Below are 18,314 nucleotides of genomic sequence, written 5' to 3' on the forward strand. Positions count from 1 at the left end.
AGAGCTGATTACAACACTTTATTCCCACCCCTCCATACACACCAAAAAGGGAAATGAAGCCCATAGAAGAAGGGGGCCCCAGCTAGATAGAGGCAAAAGAAACCTGAATCTCTTGTCCCATTGTAAGGTAGTTTTCCTTCTACTTGTGCAGCCAAGAGCAGCTGCCAGATCTCCTACTGTAAAATGGGAGGCTGATACCTGCTAAGGAGTAGGGTCGTCAAATGTTCCCTTGTCTCTGTTTTCTTTGCTTTTTGTTAAAAATCTCTTCTAGCACTTACATTGTCTTACAGCCCACTGGGTACAGGTTTGAACAACACCATGTGCACATGCACACACACTGACCTATACACAGAGTATAGATTGCAAACTTTTCAACCATGTTGTGTACTCCAAAGTGTTTTACACACAGTAGACAGCCCATAAAATTTGCTGACTGTTCCTGAATGTAATACCTCCAGGAGAATGTATTAAAGGCTGGAGGTAAACCAACAACTTATTCTTCCTCTACTCCCCTTCCAGATTTTATTTTAATAGCATAAACTATATTATGCTGGTAACTATATGGAGACCAAAGTATCAACTTTTTTATAGGAGACAATAAACGTCAGCAAACAAGACTCCCTGGTAAAGATACAGTTTGGACTTAGGCCAAATGAGGCTTCATACTTCCTTCCTTTTAATCTTGGGACCTATGAAACAGGAGAACTGGGGGTACAAAGAGATTGAGTATGCATCGGTGACCATCCAGTCACCCACTGGTGGAGCTGCGGGCCTGCCCCCTGTTTCAGCCCCGGCGTGTGCATAATGAAAGAACAGATGCCATGAAAGACACCTGGCCCTGACAAATCCAAGAGGCAGACCCCGCAGGAAAGGGAGGCGGTGGGTCTCCCAGTTTGTGAGGCTGCTGCCAAGACCAGAACCCAATTGATGTCTAACTCTCACCGATTGCATTAGCATCTTCTCTTCCTTTGGATAGGTTTGAAGACAGGGAGAGAAAAAGATAGAAAAACATGATCCAGAAAAGGTCAGCATAATCTCAAGACAGAAAAATAGACCTTTCCTCCCCTAGAGTGAAACAATTGTTTAAATTGTAAAGAATTCAAATCAAATAAAACATATAGGATAAAATCCTTTGTTCTAACAGAATGCCATTTAAATGATTATCTTGTTCATTTAAAATGAATGTTTTAAAGAATATTGGGGGGATGTATGTGGGCTCATTATGAATTTTTAATTGGTGTAAGATGTTTCATTTTTTTGTTCTAGAAGTAAAGCATGATGGTGACAGAACACTTGGAAAATATTTTTAAAAGCAAGAGTGAAGAAGCAAATTGCCAATAGTCCCAACAACCTGGAAGCAACAACTAATAGCAGTTAAATACATTTCCTTCTGCACATGTTCACAGAATTATGGTCATGCAAATATTAATTTTAGAAAATATTAACATGCAGCAGTTTTCTGATTGTGAAATTAATGTGTATTATTGTAAAACATCCTTAACAAACATGGAAAATCAAAATCACCCTAAAATTCACAACTACTCTACTTGTAAAAATGAAAAATGACCACAACTGTGCTTAAGTTTTGTTTTACAAGGCTTTTACTTAAGTTCTTCATTTTAATCTGCAGAGAAAGCATGGTAGAATGTTTTACTTCCAAGATAAACTAACAAACTCACTCTCTCCTGGAAAATAATTCCTGAAACCTTTTACCAAACTCAACAGTTCCTAGTTCTTTTAAGAGTATTGTGTGGATTCAAAAGCACTTCGAAGGATGTGAAGATTATATTCACCCCAGTGACCCGGTCCTACTGGTTTCTCTAGAACAATTTGTTATGGCCTAGCGTTAGGATGGCTTCAAGACTACAATCTAGAGACACAACATTACTTGAATCATGGTTAAGCTTTAAGCAAATAATAACAGTTAGGAACCATTAGGAAGCTCTAAGACAGTGGACATTAACCTTGGTTGTGCATTATAAAATTCCAAACACCAAGATCCAGTCCAATTAAATAAGCATCTCTGGAATGGGACCCAGGCATCAGCATTTTTAAAAGAAGGTGACTCCAAGGTATATTTCAGGTTGAGAAACCTACTCTAATGAAAAACCTTGCACTGTCCAGCCCCCAACAATTTTTAGAAAGTATTCAGTGAGTTTCACCTAGTGGCCAAACCATCTGTCATCCTTTTGTCCCACTGTGAAGACTAGCCTAGATAAATTGTATATACTTCTTGTGATTTAGTGTTCCACAACTAACAATAGTAACCCTTGTCATCAGTTGACTTCAGAGGTAACTGAGACAACCAGAGACAAGTTATATTTTTTTGTTTCCCAACTGTATTATTTTTCTTAATTTTCATTATGAATTTATTATATTTCCAACATACATTGTCCGATTTTTACATTGTAATGTTACAAGGAATATTCTGAAATTTACAAAACTAAGTTAGTTTTAATTTGAACTCAAATTTTGCATTATATTTGCCCTCTACTTTCACATCATAACAAATTAACATACAGATTAAAAAGTAAAATACAGTTATTAAAAAGTCCAGGAGAACATTTGTAGACTATGTAAGCCATTTTGTTATGGGGAGGCCTTTTCAAGCATAGGATAAGGCCAGAAGCCAGTAATTAGGGATGAACTGCTTTGACTACACAACAATATAATACTGTTCTAGTCTGTTAGCTGCCAAATGCAATATATCAGAAACAGAATGGCTTTTAAAATGGGGAATTTAATAAGTTGCTAGTTCACAGTTCTAAGGCTGAGAAAATGCCCAATTAAAGCAAGTCTATAAAAATGTTCAATCTAAGGAATCCAGAAAAAGATACTTTGATTCAAGAAGGCCAATGAGGTTCAGCGTTTCTCTCTCCAGTGGAAAAGCACATGGCCAACACGGCATCTGCGAGCTTCCTCTCCAGGCCTCTTGTTTCACGAAGCTCCCCAGCAGACATTTTCCTTCTTCATCTCCAAAGGTCGCTGTCTGGTGGACTCTGTGTTTCTCTCATCCTTCTGTCATGATTCTGTGGCTCTCTCCTCATTCTCAAAAGGAACTCTCTCCAAACTGTCTCCTCTTTTATAGGATTCCAGCAAACTAATCAAGACTCACATAGAATGGGGGGAGACACGTCTCCACCTAATCAAGGTTAATACCCACAATTAATCGAGTCACATCTCCATGTAGATAACCTAATCAAGTTTCCAACCTACAGTGCTGAATAGGGATTAGAAGAAACCGTTGTTCTCACAAAATTGATTAGGATTAAAACATGGCTTTTCTAGGGTACATAAATCCTTACAAACCGGCGCAACTTCTCAGTGCAAAACATCATAAATAAAACTAAAAGATGGATGAAAAACAAGTGAAGAATATTAGCAATATATATGACAAATGTGCAGTTAATATGCATAATATTTAAATGTTCTTTCACGTTAAAAAGGCAAAGATCACCAATACAATGGAAAATAATGTGAAGTCCAAAAATAAGCAATTCACAAAAGAAACATAACTCAAATGTATGAACAGACATTCAATTTTAGCAAGGGAAAAAATTAATTCAAATTAAATTAATAAAGGAATGCTTGTTCACTTACTGGTCTGGAAAAGATTGATAATGCTAGATGATTTAAGTGATGTGGGGGGAACAGACATTTTCATACACTATTGGTGTTATATCTTTCGGGTGCTACATTTGGCAATATGTATCACAAATGTTGAATATACTTTGACTCAACAAAACTCCATTCCTAGGAATTTATCCTGAGAAAATAATTGGACATGTGGGCAAATTTGTACAAATCATTTCAAAAATATGGAAGCAACCTTATTATCTATCAATAGGAACTTGGTGAAATAAATTAAGATTCAGCCATATGATTAGCATGGCCCTTGCACAAGGATGACAAGCAAATTTGTGAAGTGTTCCATATTTTTTTTAAAAAAAGAAGAAAAAGATTCAGCCATATTAGAGAAAATTGTGCAAGGGATGAAGTTGTCTATCTAATGAAATGGAACAATGTCCTCAGTATGTTGCTAGCTTTTTAAAAGTAGGTTTCAGAACATGAATAATTTGACCCCATTGAATGTAGAAAAAGTTTAAATTTAAAAGTCTGGAAAGTTAAATGTGCATGTTTGAAAGGATACATGTCCCCTAAAAAGCCATGCTTTAATCAAAATCCCATTTTATAAAGGCAGAATAATCCCTATTCAATACTGTATGTTTGAAACTGTAATCAGATCATCTCCCTGGAGATGTGATGTAATCAAGAGTGGTTATTAAACTGGATTAGGTGACAACATGTCTCCACCCATTTGGGCGGGTCTTGATAATTTTTTGGAGTCCTATAATAGAGGAAACCTTTCGGAGAATGAAGGAGAGTCAGAGAGAGCAGAGAACGCTGCAGCACCATGAAGCAGAGAGTCCATCAGCCAGCGCTTTGGAGATGAAGAAGGAAGACGCCTCCCGGGAAGCTTCATGAAACAGGAAGCCAGGAGAAGAAGCTAGCAGATGACGCAGTGCTTGCCATGTGCCCTTCCAGATGAGAGAGAAACCCTGGCTGTGTTCACCATGTGCCTTTCCAGATGAGAGAGAAACTCTGACCGTGTTTGCCACGTGCCTTCTCACTTGAGAAAGAAACCCTGAACTTCATCGGCCTTCTTGAACCAAGGTATCTTTCCCTGGGTGCCTTAGATTGGACATTTCTATAGACTTGCTTTAATTCAGACATTTTCTTGGCCTTAGAACTGTAAACTACCAACTTATTAAATTCCCCTTTTAAAAAGCCATTCCATTTCTGGTATATTGCACTCGCAAACTAGAGTGCAGCTAGCAAACTAGAGCAGCTACATACAAACTCCTAATAGCTGTTTTTTTGGAGGGCAGGTAGAATAATTAAGGACTTTAACTTTTTGCTTTATATACTTTTAAATCACTTGAAAAATTTACCACAAAGCATACATATTTTACAAGGATCAAACGTAATAAAATGGCATCCAATTTGGAAAGAAATTTTTAAAATTCTTGGGCTCCATCAAAAAGAAGCAGACACTGCAACGAAGCCTCTCTGTGGGGCCCACAATTTCAATGGCTGGTCCAGGTGAAGGCTCACAATTTGTATGGGATTAAATTGAACAAATGTCTTTTGAGTTCTTTCTCCATGCTCCTTTGTTACTCTCAACAATGAATTAGTCATATAAAATGTACATGATTATTAATTTGAACATTCTGAAGCAAACAAGAAGTATATGATGAAAGGTTTAAAGGGAGTCCAGCATTACTTTATTCTTTTTTATACTCCAGTAATTAAAAGTATATGAAGTGTCTTCCCAGTGAATAAGAGAATGAATGAAATGAATGAATAAATGAATGAACACACCAAGGAATGCGATCTATACAGAGTATAATAAAGCCTTTGTTCTGTTGATCAGTGTTTTGGTTTGATCAGTGTTACAGCTTCTGAAATGAATTATATCAGAAATGGGCTGGCTTTTAACAATGGGGATTTATTAAATCACAAGTTATAATTCTAAGACCATGGAAATGTCCAACTTAAACCATCAGTAAGTGGATATCTTCACTGAAGAAAGGTTGATGGCATTCCTCTGCTACATGGGAAGGCGTCTGCTGGTCCTTTCCTCCTGGTTTCCATTGCTTTTTAATTCTATGTGTCCTTGCTTGCTTCTCCAGAGACACCTTTCTGAGTTCTCTGTGTACTGTCAGTCTTCTTTCAGCCTCGCCAAGATGTTTTTCTCTCTCTCTTTCTCTGCGTCTTTCACTGGGTTTCATCATCTGCTCTCAGTATGTCTCTCTGGGTTTTCTGTCTTTATCCCTTCATGAAGGACTCCAGTGAAAGGATTAAGACCCACCTTATATTGGGTGGGTCACATTTCCATGGAAACAACCTAACCAAGGAGCCCACCCACAATGGATTTGCACTCACAAGAATGAATTAAAAGGACATAGTATTTTCTGGGGGTACATAACAGATTCAAACCAGCACAATTAGGAAATAAATGATTAATTTTAATAATTTATTACACTTGGGGAGGATTGTTTTTCTTCCATCAGATAAAAGATAAGAATTGGGGGCAGACTGGTTAAATATATCTTGTGGATGTCAAAGATCTCCAAAAGATTTTCCCTGGTTATCATGATAACACATTAAATACCCATATGTGATACTTAGCAAATTGACACACATGGTCATTTACATTTGAGAGTTTGCCTTCTAATACTGTCATCAGACAGTTGATGAACTTTAAGCCAAACCTCAAGCTTGATTCCAAGAAGGGAATTATTCCAACAATGGAGGCCAGCCTATGAAGAATCAGGTTGTCGTGCACACACACAAGTGTGCACATACGCACAGACACACAACCACATATTTAAAGAAGCCAAGAAGCTGATAGACTTCCCTTGCGCAATGCCTTGAAAATTAAAACCTAGGTGTCCAATTTTACAAATGTGCAAATTGTCAAAGTGAAATAAGACCCTACTAAAGGTAAAAAGATGGCAGGCCTGGTATGGGTAATGGTGGGTGAAAGAGGTCATAAGGAAACAGAATTTTATGTATGCTGAATTTGTAAGTACTTCCCAGGGCTAAGGAAACTACTCCATTTGTCCAGAAGAAAAAGAATCAGCTGATGTATTTGGATACAGGCTATTAAATGGCATAGATCATGTTTAAACAAATGCCTAAAATGCCTACCTAAAATAGTTATATTCTAATAATACAAGTACACTATTGAATTCTTTCTAAAGATGTGCTTAATTGCATTAATATCAAAGTCAAAATAGAGATATCATTTTTCCTCTTCTCAATTTTTTTCTCAAATTGAGAAGAGGAAATTTTAGTCTTTCTTCAGCAATATGAGGGACCTGATCTAATCACTTATGCTTATTGAAGGGCGGGTGTTTATTTCATTACATCTTGAACATGTGAAAAATTATTATAATCAAATTTTGCCAACCTGAACAAAAATAGTTTCTACTATAATTCAGAGACAGAGCATTAGCAGGATTTCTTTTATTTATTTATTTATTTTTAAACATAACAACATACAAACACAAACATTCTTACCATACAATCATTCCATTCTTGGTATATAAACAATAACTCACAATATCATCACATAGTTATACATTATTAATCATCATGATCATTTCTTAGAACATTTCCATCAATTCAGAAAAAGAAATAAAAAGAAAAAAACCTCATACATACCATACCACTTACCCCTCCCTCTCACAGATTGCTAGTATTTCCATTTACCCAATATATTTCAGCCTTTGTTTCCACTATTTTTTCTATACACCTATCACTCCCTTTCATTGATCACTAACATTTCAATCTACTAAATTTACTTTAACATTTGTTCCTGTATTATTTATTTATTTTTAATCCATATGTTTTATTCATCTGTCCATACCGTATATAAAAGGATCATCAGACACAAGGTTTTCACAATCACACAGTCATATTGCAAAAGCTATATCATTACACAATCATCTTCAAGAAACATGGCTACTGGAACGCACCTCTACATTTTCAGGCACTTCCCTCCAGACTCTCCAATTTACCTTAACTAAAAAGGTGATATTTATATAATGCATAAGAATAACCTCCAGGATAACCTCTCAACTCTGTTTGGAATCTCTCAGCCTTTGACACTTTATTTTGTCTCATTTCTCTCTTCCCCCTTTTGGTCAAGAAGGTTTTCTTAATCCCTTGATGCTGAGTCCAGCTCATTCTAGGATTTCTGTCCCACATTTCCAGGAAGGTTTACACCTCTGGGAGTCATGTCCCACGTAGAGAGGGGGAGGGAAGTGAGTCTGTTTGTTGTGTTGGCTGAGAGAGAGAGGCCACATCTGAGCAACAAAAGAGGTTCTCTTGGGGTGACTCTTAGGCCTAGTTTTAAGTAGGCTTAGCCTGTCCTTTGTGGGGATAAGTTTCATATGAACAAACTCCAAGATTGAGGGTTCGGCCTATTGCTTTGGTTGTCCCCATTGCTTGCGAGAATATCAGGAATTCTTCACATGAAGAAGTTGAATTTTCTCCCTTTCTCACCCCCAAGGGGACTTTGCAAATACTTCTTTATTCATTGTTCAAATCACTCTGGGATTTATTGGGGCATCACTCTGGGCAAACCTACAAACTCTCATGTCCTACTCAAGGTTCCATGTACTTATGGTGTTCAATTAAACTGTCCACATAAGTTATATTAGGAAATGCACTAGTCAGATTATAAATTTTGTACCAAATAAACATTTTTGCTTTAGTTTTATATGTAAGTTAAAGTTTTAAGATATGAATTAACATCTATTTTCAACACCCAGCAATATTGATATTTCTTTGTTCTTCCTCATGCAAAAACATTTTTTTAATTTGTACATTTAGTTACTATCATTGTACACTCTAGGCATTCCTAGATTATACCATCTCAGTCTTTATCGTCTATCTTTCCCTCTGATTTCATTTGTGCCCCCAGGCCTCCTCCCTCTATCATTCTCACATTCAGCTCCATTCAGTGTACTAACATTACTGTATTAAAATTAGGTAGTCTTATGCTATCCATTTCTGAATTTTTACAATCAGTCCTGTTGCACAATCTGTATCCTTTCAGTTTCAATTACTCAATATCTACCCTATTTCTATCTCCTGGTGATCTTTGTGCTTAGCTGAAATTCCCCAAGTTCATTCAGTAATGTTAGTTCATATCAGTGAGACCATAGTGTATTTGTCCTTTTGCTGCTGGCTAATCTCACTGAGCATAATGTTCTCAAGGTCCATCCATGTTATTACATACTTCATAACTTTATTCTCTCTTATAGCTGCATAATATTCCATTGTATGTATATACCATAGCTTGTTTAGCCACTCGTCTGTTGATGGACATTTTGTCTGTTTGCATTCTTGATAATTGTAAATAATGCTGTTATAAACATTGGTGTACAAATGTCCTTTTGTATCCTTGCCCTCATGCCCTCTAAGTAGATACCAAGCAATGGTATTGCTGTATAATATAGCAATTCTTTACTTAGCTTCCTGAGGAACTGCCACACTGCCTTCCACAGCAGTTGTACCATTTTACCTTCCCATCAACAGTGGATAAGTGTGCCTCTTTCTCCACATCCTCTCCAGCACTTGTTGTTTTGTGCTTTATTGATAATGGCCATTCTGGTGGGTGTGAGATTATAGCTCATTGTGGTTTTGATTTGCATTTCCCTAAGAGTCAGGGAAGTTGAGCATCTTTTCATGTGCCTTTTGGCTATTTGTACTTCATCTTCTGAGAAGTGTCTATTCATGTTTTTTGCCTATTTTGTAATTGGGTTGTTTGTCATTTTGTTGCTGAGTTGAACAATCTCTTTATATATTCTGGATACTAGACCTTTATCTGATATATTATTTCCAAATATTGTCTCCTGTTGTGTAGGCTGTCTTTTTATTTCCTTGGCAAAGTTCTTCAATGCACAAAAGTGTTTAATTTTGAGGAGTTTTCACATTTATATCTTTCTTCATTGCTCGTGCTTTTGGTGTAACATCCTCCTATTTAAAGATTTATGAGATATTTCCCTATATTTTCTTCTAAAAGTTTCATGGTCTTAGATCTAGCGTTTAGGTCTTTGATCCATTTTGAGTTAATTTTTGTATAGGGTGTGAAAAGTAAGTTTTGGGGACTGTGATTTCTTGTAGTTTTCTTTGCATAGGTCTTTGTATCCTTAACTAAATTTATTCCTAAATACTTAATTTCTTTTGGTTGCAATTGTAAACGGAATTTTTTTCTTGATTTCCCCTTCAGATTGTTCATTACTAGTATATAGAAATACTACAGATTTTTGAGTATTGATCTTGTAACCTGTCATTTTGCTGTACTCATTTATTAGCTCTAGTAGTTTTACTGTGGATTTTTGGGGGTTTTCAATGTATAGTATCATATCATCTGCAAATAGTGAGAGTATTTAGGAATAAATTTAATTAAGGATACAAAGATCTATACAAAGAAAACTATAAGAAATCACAGAAAACCTAAATAAATGGAAGGGCATACCGTGTTCTTGGATTGGAAGACTAAATATAGTTAAGATGTCAATTCTACCTAAATTGATTTATAGATTCAATGCAATACCAATTTAAGTCTCCAAAACTTACTTTTCAGAAATAGAAAAACCAATAACTAAATTTACCTGGAAGAGCAGGGTGCCCCAAATAGTTAAAAATATCCTGAGAAAGAAAAATATTATCCAGCATCAAAAAAGAATAAAGTCCTGATACATGTGAAAACACGGATGTACCTTGGAGTTAAATTAGTCAGACACATAAGAACAAAAATTGCATGATCTCACTAATTTGAAACACATTAGAATAAATAAACTCATAGAGTTAGAATTTTCTATGAAATCTGTAATATAGGTTGTCAGGGCATAGGTTGGGGTAGCAAATGGGAAATAAATGCTTAATTTGTACAGAATTTCTATTTAGGTTCATTGTAAAGTTTGGAAATGAATGGTGGTGATGGTAGCACAGCACTGTTAGTGTAATTAAATAATCACTGAATTATATATGTAAATGTGATTAAAAGGGGGAATTATAGGCTGTATAGTTTACTAGAATAAAAATGAAAAGATAAAACATAGGATAGTATAACACAATAAAGCTTATTGTAGATAAAGGACTACAGATAACAGTACAAGTAAAAAAATGTTCTTTCAGGAATTTTAACAAATGTATGATCCTAATACAAAGTGTCAATAATACAATGATATATTCGAAAAATACACATAATGTAAACTATGGACTATAGCTAACAGTATAAGTGTAATATATTTCCTTAATTGTAATAAAGGTAATACACTAAAGCAAATTGTCAACTATAGGGGGATGTTTTTTACATGATTCTTCTATAACTCTATAACTTCTCCAAATGAGAAAGCTTAATAAAAGCATTAAGATATCTTATACTTTTAAAAACTTTGCTCAAAATATGATGCTTACTAGATGTTTCAAAAAGTGTACTATGTATGAAGCCAATCACTATTTCAAAAAAGTGCATGCATAAAAAATGTTAGACCAAAAAAAAGCTGGTTCTTTGAAAAGATTAATAAAATTGTCAAACCTCTGGCAAGAGTAACAAAGAAAAAAGGACAGAAGACACAAATTACCAATAACAGGAATAAAACAGATCCTGCAAGCCTCAAAGGATAAAAAGGAATACTATGAACAATTCTACACACGTAAATCTATCAATTTAGATTAAATGGATCAATTCTTTGAAAAGCCAAGCACAGTCATAATGAAATAGATCACTTAAATAGCTCCAACTATTAAGTAATTAATTGACTTAGTACCTTGAAAACTTCACACAAAAAGTAAAGCCTCCAGTCCTCAAATCTTTTGTTGGAGAATTCTATCGAAAGTTTAAAGAATTAACATCAATTCTACATAATCTCTTCCAGTAAATAGAAGAGGAAGGAACTCTTCCCAATTCACTTTAAGAAGCTAGCGTTAACTTGATTCCTTGCAAACAACATACCTGATAAAGGACTACTATCTAGTATGTAAAAAGAACTCTCAAAACTCAAAAGAAAAAATAATTAGATAACAGGCAAAAGACATGAAGAGACATTTCACTGAAGACAATATACAGATGGCAAAGAAACACATGGAAAGATGTTCAACACCATTAGCTGTTAGTGAAATGCAAATTAAAACCAATCAAAATGGCTAAAATAAAGAATAGTAATACCAAATACTGGCCAGGATGCAAAGAAACTGGATCACTTAGACATTACTGGTGGTAATGTAAAATAATGCAGGCATTCTGGAAAACAGTTTTGCAACTTCTTTACAAAAACTAAACACGCATCTACCGTCTCAGTAACTGCAGTCTGGGATATTTATCCCAGAGAAATTAAAACTTATGTTCAAACAAAAGCCTGTACACATATATTCATATCAATTTTATTCATAATAGTAAGGAAAAAAATACTTCACTGGGTGAATAAACTATGGTACATTTGTGCCATGGAACACCACTCAGTGAAAAAAAGGAATAAACTATGATACATGCAACAACCGAAATGACTCTCCAGAGAATCAAGCACAGTGAAAAATAGCCAATAGCAAAAGGTTACATACAGTATGATTCCATTTAGATGACACTTTTGAAATGACAAAATTATAGAAATGGAGAACAAATTAGTGGTTGCCAGGGACAGGGTGGAAGTGAGGTGGAGAGATGCACGTAAGATGGAAATGCACTCTGTCTTGATATATCAATGTCAATATCTTGATTGTGATATTATACTGTAATTTTTCAGGATATTATCATTGAGGTATAAGGTACATATATCAACCTGTACTGTTTCTTACAACTGCATGTGAATCTATAATTATCTCAAAATAAACATTTTCATTAAATAAAACAATTTCTAAGTTATTTGGATTATTTCTTATTCCCCCTTCAATATGGATATGTTGTGAATTGGAAATACAGTTGGGGTTGATTTGTTCTGTTTGTATTGGGTTTCATTTTTTATTTTTCCTATTTTTGAGATTTAAATTTTAATTTGTGTATATGTAGAGAGTTTACATCCAAAAAGGGAAACTATGAAAAAGGTATAGATCAGAAAAATGTCCTCCTCCTCTATTCTTCCCACCTTAGTCATTTCCATTACCCTACACACACACACACACACACACACACACACACGCACGCACACACACGCACACACACACTCCTGGTGGACAGCCTAGTTCAGTGCTTTCTGCTTGACTGTGGCTACTCTGATCAATAGAACATGTTGTTCTGGGCCTAGGTTTTAAAGTACTGGCAGCTTCTGCTTTGACTTCTTGGTTTCCTGAGCCACCAGGTAGAAGTCTGACAAGTTTGCTACAGATGCCAGGTTGCAAAGCTCTGAGAATATATGGAAAGGTAGAGGAGCTCACCTAACCTCAACCTTTCACTGTTCCCACCAGGACACCAGAGAGTGAGTAGAGAAGCCATCCTGGAATTGCATTCTCCAGCCCAGCCATCCCACTTGCTGCTACTTGGATCAGAAATGACCAACTCAGTTGAGTCCTTTCCAAGTTCCTCATCCACAAAATCATGCGCAAAATAAAATGTTTGTTTTAAGCCACTAAGTTTAAACTTCTTAGGAAAAAGGGAATAAAAGATAGATAGGGTTCTATCTTTTATAACCTTAATACTTAAAGGACAGCTTAGCTGTATATAAAATTGTTACCTTGATTTTTCTTTCCTTGAGTTTCTTGAAAATGCATCTCTGCCACTGCTTTGTTTTGTATACTATTTTTAAGAAGTCTGATGGAAGCCTAACATTTTCAATCTTATAACTAACTTGATATTTCAGCCTATAGGCCTTAAATATTTTTTCTTTGTTTACAAAGACTAATCATTTCATCTTTCTCTATTTGATGTCTTGGTTGCTTTTTTTTTTTTTTTTTTAATATCCCTTAGTATTTGGAAGGATATGCATTTTAGTTCTAGTTTTAAAATGATGTTTTTTATAGGGACTTTATTCCTTCTTTTTTTCCTATTTAATATTTAACTATCTGGTTTATAATTTTTAAATAGTACCATTTGACTTTGATTCCCACACATTACTTATACAGCAGGCAAGGTATTTTCTAGTCTTTCTCTTTTTAGCTGCATTTTTTCCTATTCTATATAATGTGTACCTATTATATATATATATAATGTTATATATATATAATTTTCTATTATATATAATGTGTACCTATTAGTCTTTCATCCCAATCCCACCCTTGCTTTTGTATTTGTTCTACAAATAAATGAATTAAATGTTCAGTGCTAATAGCTTTGCTGTAATTCTGCCCCCCCTCTTGTTACTCTCATATCTCTCATTGCTATGCCTTTTGAACTGTCTAGATCCTCCCCTAAAATGAATACTTTTCCAGTATTTCCAGTTCTGCTTCCACTCCCTTCGAACTCCTTTTTTATTTGAAGCTTAAGTCTCAGACTTGTGTTCAATATATTGGCACCTGCTATTTGGCTTTTATTTAATGGATGTGATTTTTGTTCATACTTCACAAATACTCTCAGCTCTCCTCTCCTTTTCTTTCTCTGTTCTTTTTTTTTTTTTTCCTGCAGTCTCTTAAGGCTTCCTTCTGCTTTCAAATACAACAGCTTGCAGCGGTGGCAGGACATCTTTTGGAATTCAATGTCTAATTCTCTTATAGGAAATTTGAAGTTCATGGTAGTCTGTGCCTTCTAGTAATGTTAAAGGTGTGGGTTGCATGTTCGTTTGCAATTTCTGTTAAGCTAATAGTTTTTTTTGAAGGATGCATGGAGATATTAGGGCTCAGGACCTGCTCTTCTGCTTTCTGAGATGTTTTCTCTCAAGTTATCCTCTACTCCTACCCTCCTACGGGATCACACAGACTATAAGGAACTCAGTGTTAATAGAGATCGGTGTAATTAATTCCACAAATTTAATGCCATAGATTGTCATGGTATTCAACACTTTTGGGAAATTCAATAAGAAAAACTCTTAACAAATGGTGTATAGAATACTGGCAATGACGGGAAAATTCCTGCTTTTGTGTAAGTACGTAAATGTGCTTCCAAATTATAGCAAAATAATATAAAAATATTGTTTTTTTCCTGAATAATTAAGAAGTGAGTCAGTGTTTGTGTTAGTTAAATTCATGTGTCAGCTTGGCTAGGTTATAGTGTACAGTTGTTTGGTCAAGCAAGCACTGACCTGATTGTTTCTATGAGGATATTTTATGGATTTAAATCATCAGTAAGTTGGTTGCATCTGTGACTGATTTCATCTACAATCAACAAAGGAGATTGCCTTTCATAATGAGAAAAGTCTCAGTCAATTGGTTGACAGCCTTCAGGGGAAGTGATGATTTCAGCAGTCAGAAGAGGGAATTTCCATTTCTACCGCAGCCAGTCAACTTCTCCTGAGGGATTCACTGAAAACCTTCATTGGAGCTCCCAGCTTGCAGCTTGCCCTGCAGAATTAAGACTTGCCCATTCCCAGTCACAGGAGCTAATTTCTACAATAAATCTCATAATATTTACAGATTATATATATATACCATCAGTTCTGTTTCCCCAGAAACTTTGACTAATACAATGGTACACAATACACCAAAAAGAGGAAAAATGACAATGACTCATTCAACAACTTAGTTGAATTTAATTACATAAAAAGAGGACCACACACAAATATTCAGTTGGGGGTATAGCCTAATAAAGTCAAGAGCCAGGTGTTTGTGTACAAAATCAATTTTATTGTAAACTGAACAAAAAAGAGGCAACCTATCAATAGGTATTAGCATTCTCTTTCCCTGAAATCAATAATACACTTTCTTTTTCTTTTTTTTGAGTTAGTACATGTAATGGGCTTAGAACAGTGCCTGGCAACTCAGACATGCCCAACAAATATTAACCATCATTAACTATTTAGAGGGCATGGATTAATTAATTAATTGATACACTTTTATTAATTTTCCTCTCTTTCTGATATAGTCCAAAGGATTGACCTAAAGACTTTCGACCTACAATTCCTTCATTCTGCATCATTCCTGACTCTTCTATATTCATGATGTCCTCAGTAATATTATTACAATATGGTTTATTCCCTGTTTCCTAATGCTTGTTGCTAGCCAATTTTTTTTAAATGAGGAGTCAAATTCTCCTTCCTTAAATTTTAATACTGCACGGAGCAGTGTTTCTGTCTTTATTGACACGATTTGCATTATTCCCCTGGGTTGAGTGTCACGATGCAATTTCTAAGGATCTGTGTTGCTGAATTAGAATTTTTACATGCAGAACTCTGTGGTCTCCACTGGTAGATGCTATTAAGCACATTGTTTTAGAGTAGCCATAGTTCCCTTTGCTGCATGACAAATTCTCAAATATTCTAAGCCAATTAAGTCTCCCTATAGTCTATTCTCCAGGACCTTAACCCTTTCTTGCGAGATAGAAGTTTCTAGACTCTCTGTGATCTTAGTTGCCTTCCTTCAGTTTGTCAAGATACCTATTTAAATTTGGCACCCAACATTAAGCCTGATCCTATACAGGGGGACTCTCATCTTCCTCGATACACCCACTGTGTATATAAAGTAACTTAACTTGATAGTTTTTTAGCAATTACACACCCCCATTGGTTCACAGAATAGTCATAATCGACTACAGTCACAGATTTTTTTCATTTGAAGTTCCATATTTGTGCTAAGTGATTTTTTAATCCAAATGTAAAATTTTACATTTACTCTATCCTGTAAGATTTAATCCATCAATATGCCATTTTTAAAGATAATTTTCAAGATTTGATTTCTTTACCTGTCAAATAAACACATCTTCTAAAGGGTTTATACCACGTGCAAGAGTCTCTACTGAAGAAGCAGAGGTGTCTACCATTTACCTTGCTCTATTCAAGATTTTTATAAATGATTTGTGTGAACATAAATGTAAAACTCTGGGGAAATATGTGCCAAGAGATAGTCAAATGCACAGACGTGATTTTACTTGAGGAAAGGAATTGGTTATGAGAAAAACATCTTAGAGTTAGCTTAGTATTCCCTCATCTATCTTGGACTGCAGTTTCCATAGTTTGTTCTCTCCATATTCAGTTTCAAACTGTATCTGGAGAAGAGAGAATTAAAAATAGGAGTTGAATGGTTTTGCCATTTCTCTGAAATATTCTCCTTTATCTTTTCCAAGCAGCTGACTTATTACTTCCTTGCTCTTTTGTCTAAACACAGTTGGAGTCTTCTTCTGGTTATTTTTACCATCTTTTTTTTTTTATCTTTCAAATAATTTAAGGCCCTTAATTTTATAATAAATTTGCTACAATTTTATAATTCATCTTTGATTACTCCCCTTTATTTATAGTTTTTCTACATATCATTTGAAATTTGAGATTACTAGACAGCTATTGAGCCTTCTGTCTCCTATTTTTGAAAACTTATTTCCTGATTATTCAATTAGAAGTTGTCACTTTTTAAAAAATCTCCCTTTGTTAGCCATAATCCCTTTTTGAGAATCAAGTCTATTGGTCAAAATTAAGTTTTTTTCTTTGAACTTTTTGTAATTGTTTCCCCAAGTCCATGACATCTATCTGACTCTATCCAGGATTCCCCTTTCTGGCCATCATAAACTGTTGGTTCAGGCTCTCAATATATCACTTATCACAATCACACATGGGGCACAATTGCACCTCTATACCCCAAATTTTACCATCCTCAAGTAGAATTTGCCTGAAGTATAACATTGCAATCATTTTTAATTGCCACCTATATTGGCTCTAGATCATTTATGGTTACTTTCTACAAGGCTTAATGTGGCACTGATAAAACAGACTGTTGATTATAGACAACTCCACACTGCTTGCTACAATGCCAATATTTCTCTTTCACTCAAGAAAATAAGAACATGAAAGCAATGATAACACCAGCATAAGCTCGCTACACTAAATGCATGTATTTTTAGAGAACAGATATAAGTCATATTATTTCTAATATGGTAGTATTTTGGCAGTTTGTTTTTATGAGCCTTTTTAAATACATGAGAATGAAGTTGCATGATTTTTGTAGCAGAGTAAAGAAGTGCAAGGTTTTGTAATCTTTTAATTTAAAATAAGTTGATTCTAATACAAGTTGAAGTTAAACACACAGTTATTTGCAAAAGTCCTTTTTTAAAAATCCTAACAATGAATGCAGAGTTAAAAACCATTAGATCATTAGACAAAACACTCAGTGATGAAAGCACCAAATTCAGACAGGCTTGTAAGAAAAAGAAAAGGAAGGAAAGGAAATTATACAAAAAGGCAAAAATTGGAAGTTCTAAGCAGACTATGCATCCATGCTGGTCTTCTTCTAATAATCAGAGTATGGTGAAATTAGAATTCTTTTGGCATTTTAATGAAGAACCATTAACTAATTTAATTAAGAGCCAATAATTTTTCATCCTCCAGCTGTTTGTATTATAATTTTATAATGTGCTGTTGCATTAAAGTCAGTCTCCTTCACACACAAAATATTTTTTTAGGACTTCCATCTCAGGATATCCCTGGATCTGACAAAGCTTTAGAAATCTATTCTATACACTAAAATCTTCAATGTTGAGACAATATAGCTTTACCTAAGTTAAAAAAAAGTTTTTTTATTTTCAGAAAAACCTCAGTTTTATTTATGAAGTTCTTTCTCTATTCATGTGACCAGTTGTTTTAACTTAGAAAGAGTTTGATCAAATGAATCCTCTGGACTACATTTTCAAAATCCTAAACATGTTTCCAGGATCTGAAAAAGACTTT

General features: G+C 34.9%; 1 non-coding gene across 1 annotated transcript; it reads left to right on the plus strand.

Moving 5' to 3' along the window:
• The first annotated feature begins 3,828 nt into the window (after positions 1-3,828).
• Positions 3,829-3,940, plus strand: LOC143668613 (U6 spliceosomal RNA). The gene has a single exon (XR_013168481.1). It is a non-coding gene; the product is annotated as a U6 spliceosomal RNA (small nuclear RNA).
• Positions 3,941-18,314: the final 14,374 nt, after the last annotated feature.

Source organism: Tamandua tetradactyla, chromosome 24 (assembly GCF_023851605.1).
Source record: "Tamandua tetradactyla isolate mTamTet1 chromosome 24, mTamTet1.pri, whole genome shotgun sequence".
Classification (NCBI taxonomy): domain Eukaryota; kingdom Metazoa; phylum Chordata; class Mammalia; order Pilosa; family Myrmecophagidae; genus Tamandua; species Tamandua tetradactyla.